An 11,189-nucleotide genomic window follows, 5' to 3' on the forward strand; every position below is an offset into this window, starting at 1 on the left:
TATTTAGGTTAGTTCAAAAGACATATTTATCAATGAATATATTATTGCATTAGCTTATTATCAGTACACGCACTATTTGCCTGACCCGGTGGCCTGTGGCTTGCCTTCGGTGCACCCACCACCGCCCTGATCCCTCCCACCAACTTCAGTTTCCCCGTCCTAGGGCTCAATGCATTCAGGCTAAAAATCGGGCAAACAGAGTACTAGGTTTCATCTCAAGGAGCGTGAACAATAGGAGCGCTGAAGTCGTTCTCAAACTTTACTTAGCACTAGTTAGACCTCATCTTGATTATGCAGTTCAGTTCTGGTCCCCCTATTATAGAATGGATATCAAGATGTTAGAATCTGTACAGAGGAGGATGACAAAGATGATTCAGGGGGTGAGAAACTTGCCTTATGAAGACAGGCTGAAGCAGTTAAATCTACACTTTCTAGATAGGCGAAGGTTGCGAGGAGACTTGATCGAAGTTTATAAATGGATGAAGGGATTTAATAAAGGGGATGTCAATAAAATTTTGAGAGTGAAAGAGCCAGGTAGGATGCGTGGCAATGGTTTTAAGTTAGACAAATTCAGATTCAACAAAGACATAGGCAAGAATTGGCTCACCAATAGAGTGGTGGACGAATGGAACAGGCTTGGGAGCCATGTTGTGGGTGCCAATACCATAGATACATTCAAGAAGAGGTTAGATAAAGCCATGGATGGTGAGGTAAGGTGGGGTTGAGTGTACAGGAGCTGCCTTGTATAGGCCAACCGGCCTCTCCTTACGTTCTTATGTTCTTATGTTCTTTTTTTTTTCTTTTCTTTTTTTCAGCACATGACTTTGTGTCCCAATGTCCACCACTGGTGTTAGTGTTGAAGTGAGGCATCAAGACAGTTGCTGTGGTCAGTACTTGTTCCGTCCCTGCTGCCGCTGACTTCAGGACTCCTTGGTGCATCCCTCGCCTTGCCTGCTCAATTGGTCACTGAGTGTGGCTTTGAAGCAACCTCGCCGCCTTCTCCAGCATCTCTGAGGTTCCTCAAGGCCAGCCAACTCCTCACATCCAGAGTAGTGTTGCAGTGGAGGCTGCAAGGCGGGACAGCAGCTGGAGTGGCTGGGATCAGCAGGAGCAGACTGCTACTGGTGTGAGGTTCAGGAGTGATAAAAAACACCACCAACACAACCACCACCAACAACAACAACTGCTGGCCTCTTCATCCACAAAGGGGGAAGTTTGAATTTCAGAAGTGTGAGAAGATCTGAGAATGAGAGCAAGTTTACTGACCAAAGCCAAGAGTGTGAGAAAAGACATGCAGGGAAGGATGACCTCAACAAATACACCCACACACTCTGGTGTAAGACCTCATGAAAGTCGGGAGTGTGGCAAAAGGTTTAGTAATAGGAGTAACCCCAAACATCACACCCTTACACACACTGGTGCAAGAAACCATGAGGGTGAAGTTTGTGGGAAATGTTTCAATCATAAGGGTACCCTCAACACACACACCCTTACACACACTGGTGCAAGAAACCATGAGTGTGAAGTTTGTGGGAAATGTTTCAGTCAGAAGGGTCACCTGAACACACACACCCTTACACACACTGGTGCAAGAAACCATGAGTGTGAAGTTTGTGGGAAATGTTTCAATCAGAAGGGTCACCTCAACACACACACCCTTACACACACTGGTGAAAGAAATCATGAGTGTGAAGTTTGTGGGAAATGTTTCAGTCAGAAGGGTACCCTCAAATTACACACTCTTACACACACTAGTGAAAGAAATCATGAGTGTGAAGTTTGTGGAAAATGTTTCAGTCAGAAGGGTACCCTCAAATTACACACTCTTACACACACTAGTGAAAGAAATCATGAGTGTGAAGTTTGTGGGAAATGTTTCAGTCTGAAGGGTAACCTGAAGAAACACACCCTTACACACACTGGTGAAAGAAATCATGAGTGTGAAATCTGTGGAAAATGTTTCAGTCAGAAGAGTAACCTCAAATTACACACTCTTACACACACTGGTGAAAGAAATCATGAGTGTGAAATCTGTGGAAAATGTTTCACTGAGAAGGGTACCCTCAAGAAACACACCCTTACACACACTGGTGAAAAAAATTATAAGTGTGAAGTTTGTCGGAAATGTTTCAGTCTGAAGAGTATCCTCAAGAGACACACCCTTACACACACTGGTGAAAGAAAGCATGAGTGTGAAGTTTGTGGAAAATGTTTCAGTCACAAGGGTACCCTCAAATTACACACTCTTACACACACTGGCGAAAGAAATCATGAGTGTGAAGTTTGTGGAAAATGTTTCAGTCAGAAGGGTACCCTCAAATTACACACTCTTACACACACTGGTGAAAGAAATCATGAGTGTGAAGTTTGTGGGAAATGTTTCAGTCGGAAGGGTGACCTCAAATTACACACTCTTACACACACTAGTGAAAGAAAGCATGAGTGTGAAGTTTGTGGGAAATGTTTCAGTCGGAAGGGTACCCTCAAATTACACTTTGTTACACACACTGATGCAAGAAGTCATGAGTGTGAAGTTTGTGGGAAAAGGTTCAAAGTGAAGAGTATATTGGACAGGCATGTCTTCAGACACTCTGGTCATAAAGGGTTCAAGTGCGATGTTTGTGGGAAACGTTTCATGACTAAGGGTGAGATTGTCAGGCACATGAAGGTCCACTTCTCCTGAGGTGCTGTGCTGATTCAGTTCTGCTGTGTGTGTGAGTGCAAGTGTTTGTTGTGGTGGTGTTACAGGGCTGTGTGTAGCACAGAGAACAGAAAATATTCATCTGTTGGAACAAATGGTGACTGTGACGGCATGATCTGTTATTCACTTTCCACCCCAGGCTTCATGTGGTTGGTGGGTCCTGTGAAAGGTCTGATCTTTTTGGTGACTGTGCTGGGCTGGCTGTTGTGGCCTGGGCTTATTGGTCAAGTGTGTGTGTGTTAATAGTAATAATATAGTGTATTTGGTCTTACCAGCCGCTAAGCTAAAAATGTACACATTATAAACACATTGTAAAGAACAGTAGGTAGGGGTTCAGGGATCTAACACATCAGTGGGAGGTTGGAATGATAGTGGTGGGAGGGTTGAGTGCAGTGTGGTGGTGCCGGGAGGAGGACATCCTCTTCCAGATGGTGGCAAGGTGTTAGTCCCAGGTCATCCTTAGGTCAGACGCTGATGGCGGGATTCAGGCAGAGCAGTGGGAGTTAACTCAGGCCACAGACTGAACACTTGTGCCATACCCAGGCTGGTGGGACAAGAGAGGGGGTGGCTGGGGGGACAAGGGCACAGCCTTGGCGGGGGTGGTGTACATTGTGCTCCACTCGAGTGACAAGGCTCCAACACAGCAGTCACCAAAGCAGAGCAGGCCTTTCCCGGCAGCAGGGTGGGCAGGATGACAGCACTGTAGGCAAACCACACCAAACTGGCAGTTGGGAGGGGTAACTGAGGTCTTATGGTGTTGTCACTTTCCTGTTTCCAACCTTGTGATGTCTCATCTCAACAAGCAAGTCAAATACCACGGCAGCCTTTTGGGGGGGTGGGGTGGGGGGCACAACAGCAGTGGCACCACTTCCTTTGAGGGATGAGAGAAATAACGGAAACGGGAGAAAGGAATAAGGGTGAAGTTTGGTAATGCAAAGGCGAGTTATCAATTCTCTCCATACACTCCCGTCTTCTCATTCTTCCCTCCCCTACTTCTCTTGGGTGTTCTACCACCCTGCTCCCCCTCCCCCCCATCCCCTCTCTTCCCCCAATCAGAATTATAACAGGTTGCATTTACATGTGTCTTGTATGCCCTCAAATCTCAGTGTACCACTTGGGAATTTATGTAAAGATAAAAAAGCATTCCGAGAGATGAGTTTTATTATCATAAGAAAATAGCCATATATCCTTAATTTCACTCTGGCAGCCAGTGAGTCCTCAATGTTGCAGGAAACATGTCACCGGGAACAAATGTAAAACACTCATTTTACGTGCACAGATTTGGCGGTACTGATATATCAATGTGAATATATGCAGCAACATACTGTAAATTTGAGTTAGCTACCTATCATTCCAATCCATGGCATTCATCACACAGCACACTGGAGTGCTTTGGACACAGGCCTACCGCAGTGAATGCAGTAAGTCCTGGGCCCGAATTTACAATTAATCTTAATCTTTAACTTAAGAGTTCCACTGAATCTCAAGTTTAACTTATAGCTGAGCTTAAATGAAAAAATAAGTTCAACTTCACTCAACAGCTGATCCAGTATGAAAATTTGTCCTGGCAAAAGATGTATTTTTTAAATTGCAGAATTTCAACACTTCAGTGATTGAATATGTAGTAATACTACTTTATCAATGTTATATGATGATATACTTCAGAAACATGGGCATAATAAGGTAGTATTTATAAAAGAAAGGTTACGTTTATCATCCGCAAGGTGATATTCTTTTTTTTTTCTCTTGAATGTAAACACGGACACGCGTTCCTGTTCGTCTTCCTCATTCCTGCATCACCCACCCTCTGACGAAGTAATCATGGAAAATATTGCCGCTTTCACTTCTCCCAAGAGGAAAAGGGGAGTGAATTGGAGAGACTGCCACACTCTACACATAGTAGAGGGAAGGGAGTCAACAGATACCGTCTGCAAGGGTAGCCACTGTCCCCTAATAGATGACATGAATCCGGTGGTATACGATGATCCTCAAACATGCGTTTGAGGCCACTCTCACGCCAAATACGAGCATCAAGAGTGGACCCAGGCCAATTAGCTACAACATTAAGAATATTGTATTTGGCATCGAACACTAATTGTGTGTTTATGCTATAGAAATTCTTCCTGTTGACATAGTCTGTTTCATATTCCCTGGGGGCCAGTGTCCTGACATGCAATCTATTACACCAACAATGCCAGGGAAGTTTGCAATTTGCACAAATTCTTGTTGTTTCGGATTTCAGGGACGGTGCGAGGAAATCGAATGAATTGGACAAGTATGGCTGGTTGTGTAAGTGCCTTGAGGGTATCGGTGATCACTTTGCTTACTGACGACTGTGATGGACCAAGATCATCACTGTTACACATCTGCATTTTCCCCGTTGCTAAGTAACGCAGTGTAATAATTACTTTCTTTTCGGGTGTCAATGCAAAACTCCTTGAAGTAGGGCTTTGCAGGGCCCCTCTCACCAAATCCGTTACGAACAGGACTCCTGCACGATCCAGTCTGTAGCGTTTCAATAGTTCTGCGTCACTCAAAGTATTCAGAACGTCTCTTCGCTTGAAAAGTCTTCTCTAGGCGCTGACGGGCTTGTTGACGTTCGGCCATCTTGGCGACTGAAGTTCGACTTAGGCTCCTTAAGACGGGTTTGGGCCCGCCAAAAATATCCCGTCAGCTAAGATCAACTTATTAGGGATAAGATGAAGAATAAAGTTAAACTCGCCCTAAAGTCATATTTATTTCCATTTATTTCATTTTGGGAGCAGGCATAAAGGCCAGGTTATGTTAGGTTACCTTATATTTAGTTTAATTAGGTCAGATGAGGTTAGGTTACATTTAATTTGATTAGGGTAGTTAGTTTTAATTGTGTTCAATGAATGTGTAATATGCTTCAGTTATATAATGTGTACTCGCCATTGCCAATGCAGTTTGAGTATTACAGCTTGATGTAGCACGTAACAGCTGATACAGCACAACAAATAAGTAATTACTGAGAAATCATCTATACAGGAAGGTAGTTGGTGTGGAAGAGAAATGGCTACTAACTCTGCCCTGTGCACAGGGGGTGATAAGTGGTGCCACAAAGAGATGCTCAGGGCTGAGAAATGTAAATCAAGTAGTGGTGCATTACAGGTGCCCAGTTTGTGAAAGACGGGACAGGAAACGGAGGAAATAGGTAACTGGAACTGTGTGGCAAAGCAGAAGGGAGGAAAGGACCTGCAGAAGCCACTGCCTCAACAGACTATTGGAAATGGTTTGACTATAGTAAGTCTGCTGGTCAACAGAAAAATATTCTTAATGTCGTGCCTGGCATGGGCACTCCTTAATAATGTTGGTTAATTATACCTCAAAGTAGAATTAATTGTTGATCACTTAAACCAGAGAGTAAAATTAGTAGTTCATTTACCAAGTCTAATAAGGCACCGTTATCGCACACAGGATTATCATCTGCCAAATAATATGGGTAGCGTGACTTTAACAATATTACTTAAGGTAAATATATTTGTTTAGAGATTCTGATGATGAACTAAGGGTCAAGGGACAGAATTCAGCCATACAAGACTAAATTGTCGCTCATAACACTTAGAACTTAGTCTAATTATAAACTAACATGTAAACACAAGAAACAAGTAGCACCAACACACGAAGAAAACCTATCAAGTGTTCCCACTAACATGTGGTAAAAAACCTGCTCACTCAGTCTAACGTCACTCATCAACTTAATTAAGCCTTGACTACAACTACCGAGTGTTTGCGCTCCACCGTGGTTACCCCTGATAATGACACACACGCCATTTGTCCTTTACCCTCTTTCCTCCTCCCGCACACAACCCCCAGGGCATGCTGGCTTGGGTCCCGACAGCAGTCAGCCAGCCTACCATCAGACAGACTTACTTCGACACCTCTGTCTGGCGCGATACCTCGTATAGGAGTCCTTAAATATAATATTATAGCCTAGGTATATTGAACACTTCTATGTATGTGAGGCCAGTTATGCTATTCGAAGCAACAAGTTGAAGAGGATGACATGGAGCCAAGAGTGCAGAATGCTGAGATACATGGGCCATGTGAGATGGACAAGTAGGGTATCAAACCAGGTGATATGAATGTGTGGTGTGGAGGTGGTGCCCCTCTTGAAGATCTGTTAGGCAGCATGTTGGTAACCCTCCGTCACTTGTCAATGGTTGAAAACTCTCAGAGTCTTGCAGTGGGAGTCGAGTCCTCTGGATCACCACGTACACACGCTGACCACTCCCACCGGTGCACCATACGCAATCTGCAGGTGTAAGCTGATATTAATTACATATTAATAATAATCGCCATATAAATTAAGATCAAGAATGCCGAACATGTGGCCATTATGATTTGTTTTGTTCTTACGCCTCCGACTGTGAGTTGTGCACATTTACATTTGAAAGTAATCTATTACTAACTGCAAGGTCTACATATATGCCTACCTGTACTCAGGAAAAGAAGTTTCTAATAATTTCCTGCCTGACAACTTGACCAGGAATCTGTCTGTTGTTTCTCACAGGCTGAACTGGTACTTCTTCTGCAGCGATCCACTCAGTAGTTGTACAGGAGCATACAAGAAGTCGCAATCTTCATAGTCTTCTTGGGGTCATACTGCAAACTTCCTCCTGACTTATGTAGGCACCTGCACCTTGACTTGAGGATCCCAAAGGTCCGTTCGACAACGCATCTTGTCCTGCGAGGACTTGTTGTATCGTTCCTCCCCAGGTGTTGTCGGGCGTGCAACTGGGGTCATCAGGAATGGCTCCAGAGGATATGCACTGTCTCCTGTGAAGTTGAAAATTCATTAATCCATTATTTATCATTATGAAATGCATGAAAACTATCTTAAAAATTCTATTATATCTATTGCTGTGGTTGACATCTTTATCTCATGACTGGCCTTTTCACAAAGTACCTGAGTTACTTTATCAATGGCCCTTGATTGGTCCATTCCAACACCGTTTCCAATAACACCTTGAAAGCTGCCACTCGCAAAAACCTTAATGCAGCCAGAACCTGGGTGTGTGTTGGGAGTGCATGTGCCCTCCTGGTTCTCCTTTCCAGGTGGGGGCGCAGCTCATCGCAGAGCCTGATGATTTCCTGACGGGGAAATCTATACACCTGCAACAGGTGTTCATCACTGACATGTAGTGGGTTGACTGGGTCACAATATCTCCTTTCCCTGCACAGTCTGCGATTGAAAATGTATGCCGCAACAAGCTCCATCTGTGGAACACAGAAATAACTACATTACTACAGAGGACTAGAACATACGGTAATTATTTAAGACGCATAATTGTAAGTTAATTAAATGGCCCTTAAAAGGAAAAAAAATATCAATGTTGCTGTTATCTAAAAATAAATTGAGGACCTAAAGCAAATAACAATAATAATAAAGAAAGGAACATGTTTAAAAAATATGAGTACAGCTACTCGAGCCAAAGCCTTCTTGGCTACACCTAAATCTCCACAATTAATGCACAAACCATCCATGGGTGACGTTTTAGTGGCCCCTGCCCATGGCTGGGCACGATAACAGAAAACCTTATTCCCTATAACCGATAACTGTAAATGGAAAACCATATCGGTGATAATCGATATTCGTTAACTGGAGACACAAAATAGGCGATAACCGATACCCGATACAAATCCACAATTCCGATACTAGCTAGCGGTAAGTCCGATAGCCGAAAACGATACTATATTGATATTTCAAATAAAAAAACATATATGAATTCAAATTTTTATTATCTGCATTTTAGAAAACTTACAAAACCTGAAAACCACACGTTGACACGTACTACATATGGACGGTAATTCTAGAAACGCCTGAACCGGTGTTGTGTTATTTGGCGTCCCCACCGTCAAAAATTGTTTACAAACACTGGTCTCTCGTGAACGGTGCATGCTCAGACCAGCAAGCGTAGACCTGTACAGTCTCACAAAGCTTTTTAACCGTAATTAAGAGCTGCTGGAAGGCTGAATCAGACATACAGTACCACTACCACCATCCTCGCTGTTTCTAGAACGACACTCTGTACCAGTTGTATTTATATGTACAGAGTGTCGTTCTAAAAACAGCGAGGATGGTGGTACAGTATGCATGTCTGATTCAGACTTCCAACAAGTCTTTATGCGTTAAAAAGCTTTGTGAGACTGTACAGGTCTACGCTTACTGGTATGAGCATGCGCAGTTTACGAGAGACCAGTGTTTGTTAACAAAAGCGCCAGCTTTTGACGATGGGACACCAAATAACACGACACCGGGTCACCCCACTGACTCTCCTCGTGACGACGGGGACGCGGCCGCCATCACTACTTATTCAGTTATTCTTACTTATTACCATTGACACTTTACCAGTCACTTCAGTAAAGAAGTACTGAAGCACTGAGAACCGTAACACTGGCACTCACTCTGTTACTCGAGACGCAGCTGAGAGGCCACGCGGCACGCCGCCACATGTTAACACAAGCCGTTGGTCTCTGTTTGCGCTCTTTACAACGGGATCACAAATTTCAGGCAGTGAATAATCATTTTGGGGGCAAAGTTAAATGATTTTTCTCTTTGATGTAGTGATTTTTTAGTCTAACATAAAAAAATAACCTAATGTTTTAATGTTGATCTAAGTATGAAATCTCTTCACCGAAGATATTTCATACCCCGCAGTTTGTTCATACAACACCGTATGAACGCATGCACAGTAGGGAGGAGACAACGGTTTTTTTTTCTGAGAGGCGGAAAAAAGTAGCGATTATCGCTAGTTTGGTTACAAAAGTAACGAATATAGCGATATATACATAAATAAGTAGCGGATAGCCGATAAACCAATTTTGTTATCAGCGATAAAGTATCGCGATAACTTATCGCGATAACGCCCAGCTATGCCCCTGACACGTTGAAATAGAGCTATACACATGTATGAAGGCTATTACAGGTGCATGGGATAAGAAATATTAATCCAAGCCACCTGAGCCAAAGCCTTATTGGCTACACCTAAATCTCCACAACTAATGCACACATCATGCGTGAAAGACGTTCATGTGAACCTTGCCACGTTGAAATGAAGCTATACACATGTATGGAGGCTATAAGAGCTTCATGAGATTAAAAAAATATTGAAGTATGCCAACCAAGCCACCGCCTAAATCGGCTACACTTAAATCTCCACAACTAACCCACACATCATGCGTAAAAGGCGTTCCTGTGACTCTTGCCACCTTAATGTAAAGCTATACGTAAGTAGGAGTGCAAACACGTACCTTATATTGTGTATAGAGGTGGAGATGTGGATGAGGCGGAAATACTCCTTTAATGGCGACGGGTTAGGACGGAACTGGTCGGATCTAGCCCCGCTTCCGAGCAGTCAGGCTGAGGGGCGACCTGACGTCACAAGATGGCGCCTAGGACGTTTTTTGAACATCGCACAGGGCAGAACTTGCAACCACAATGGCGGATTTAGGACCAAATGTTGAGATACGACCGGTTGAGCATCCGGCGCCAGGGTCCTCCGTTGATGGTGGTGGAGTGCTCCCTGGGCCGAGGTCAAGGTTGGGCCGGTCTCCAGGACGCCGGCCCACATCCAGGGGGTGCGGAAGAGGAGGCACTCTTGGCGCCGACTTGGACTGCTCCACAACAGCCTGGACCATAGCTTGGTAGTCGGGGTGCCTCCTCTAGCCCTTGATGACATCCAGGGTACGGTGGAGCAGCACCTCCCTCTGGATAGCTTGATTCATGGCAGGATGACCTAGGTGGGACTTCTCAAAGCTGGCCATCAACTCCAGCTCCTCAGGGTCTCACCGTGCCTTGGGACGAGAATCAAGCCTCTCGACCTCAGCAGCGTGAAACACGGTCGGGTGCATACGTCTCTCGTGGACGCGGCGCCCACGAAGAGAGGCGAACCGTCGTCCACATACAGGGCAGGTGGCGCCGTCTGCATCGGGACGTCCATCTCCAGCACAGGCAGAGCACTCAGGAAATCCTTGTTGCTAGTATTCCGCAGGTGGTGGCTGAATAGTTAGCGTGACGGCCCCGCGCTCAGGAGCTCCAGGAGGGACCCGGGTTCGAATCCTGGCCGCCGCACAGCTGAGGTTTTTCAGTCACCGCCGAGTGGCCTAAGACTACCCACATGCTGGCCTGAAGACCACCCATCAACCCGGGCTCTAGATAACCTCTCCAAAGAGAGGCTCAAAGATGAGTTCCGGGGGGGCAGCATGAGCCAGCACAAGATGGCGCCACTATAAACACTCGCCTGCGCCAGAACGGGCTGGGCCGACTATCAGGCCCCACCGGGAAGAAGCCTTGGGCCGACCATCGGGCCTCACTGGGAAGAAGCCTTGAGTTACCGGAGCGGTGTAGCTACCGGAGCGGTGTGTGTGTGTGTGTGTGTGTGTGTAAAATTACAGAATAAAGCTTCCTCTTATTTTTTTCTTATTTTGAAAATATAATAATAATAATAATAATAATAATAATAAT

At 44.7% G+C, this 11,189-nt stretch overlaps 1 protein-coding gene across 2 annotated transcripts in view; it reads left to right on the plus strand.

Annotated features, from left to right (window-relative positions):
• LOC126991179 (uncharacterized) overlaps nucleotides 1-5,974 on the plus strand; it is a 135,043-nt gene extending 129,069 nt beyond the window's left edge. The window contains exon 4 of one of the 2 annotated variants that reach the window (XM_050849947.1): nucleotides 5,525-5,974. The gene's annotated coding sequence lies outside the window, so the exon portion shown is untranslated. Of the gene's footprint in view, nucleotides 1-5,479 lie in introns of both variants that reach the window. The other variant, XM_050849946.1, reaches the window with a different exon arrangement.
• Nucleotides 5,975-11,189: the final 5,215 nt, after the last annotated feature.

The sequence above is a fragment of the Eriocheir sinensis genome, unplaced genomic scaffold (genome assembly GCF_024679095.1).
Source record: "Eriocheir sinensis breed Jianghai 21 unplaced genomic scaffold, ASM2467909v1 Scaffold25, whole genome shotgun sequence".
Classification (NCBI taxonomy): domain Eukaryota; kingdom Metazoa; phylum Arthropoda; class Malacostraca; order Decapoda; family Varunidae; genus Eriocheir; species Eriocheir sinensis.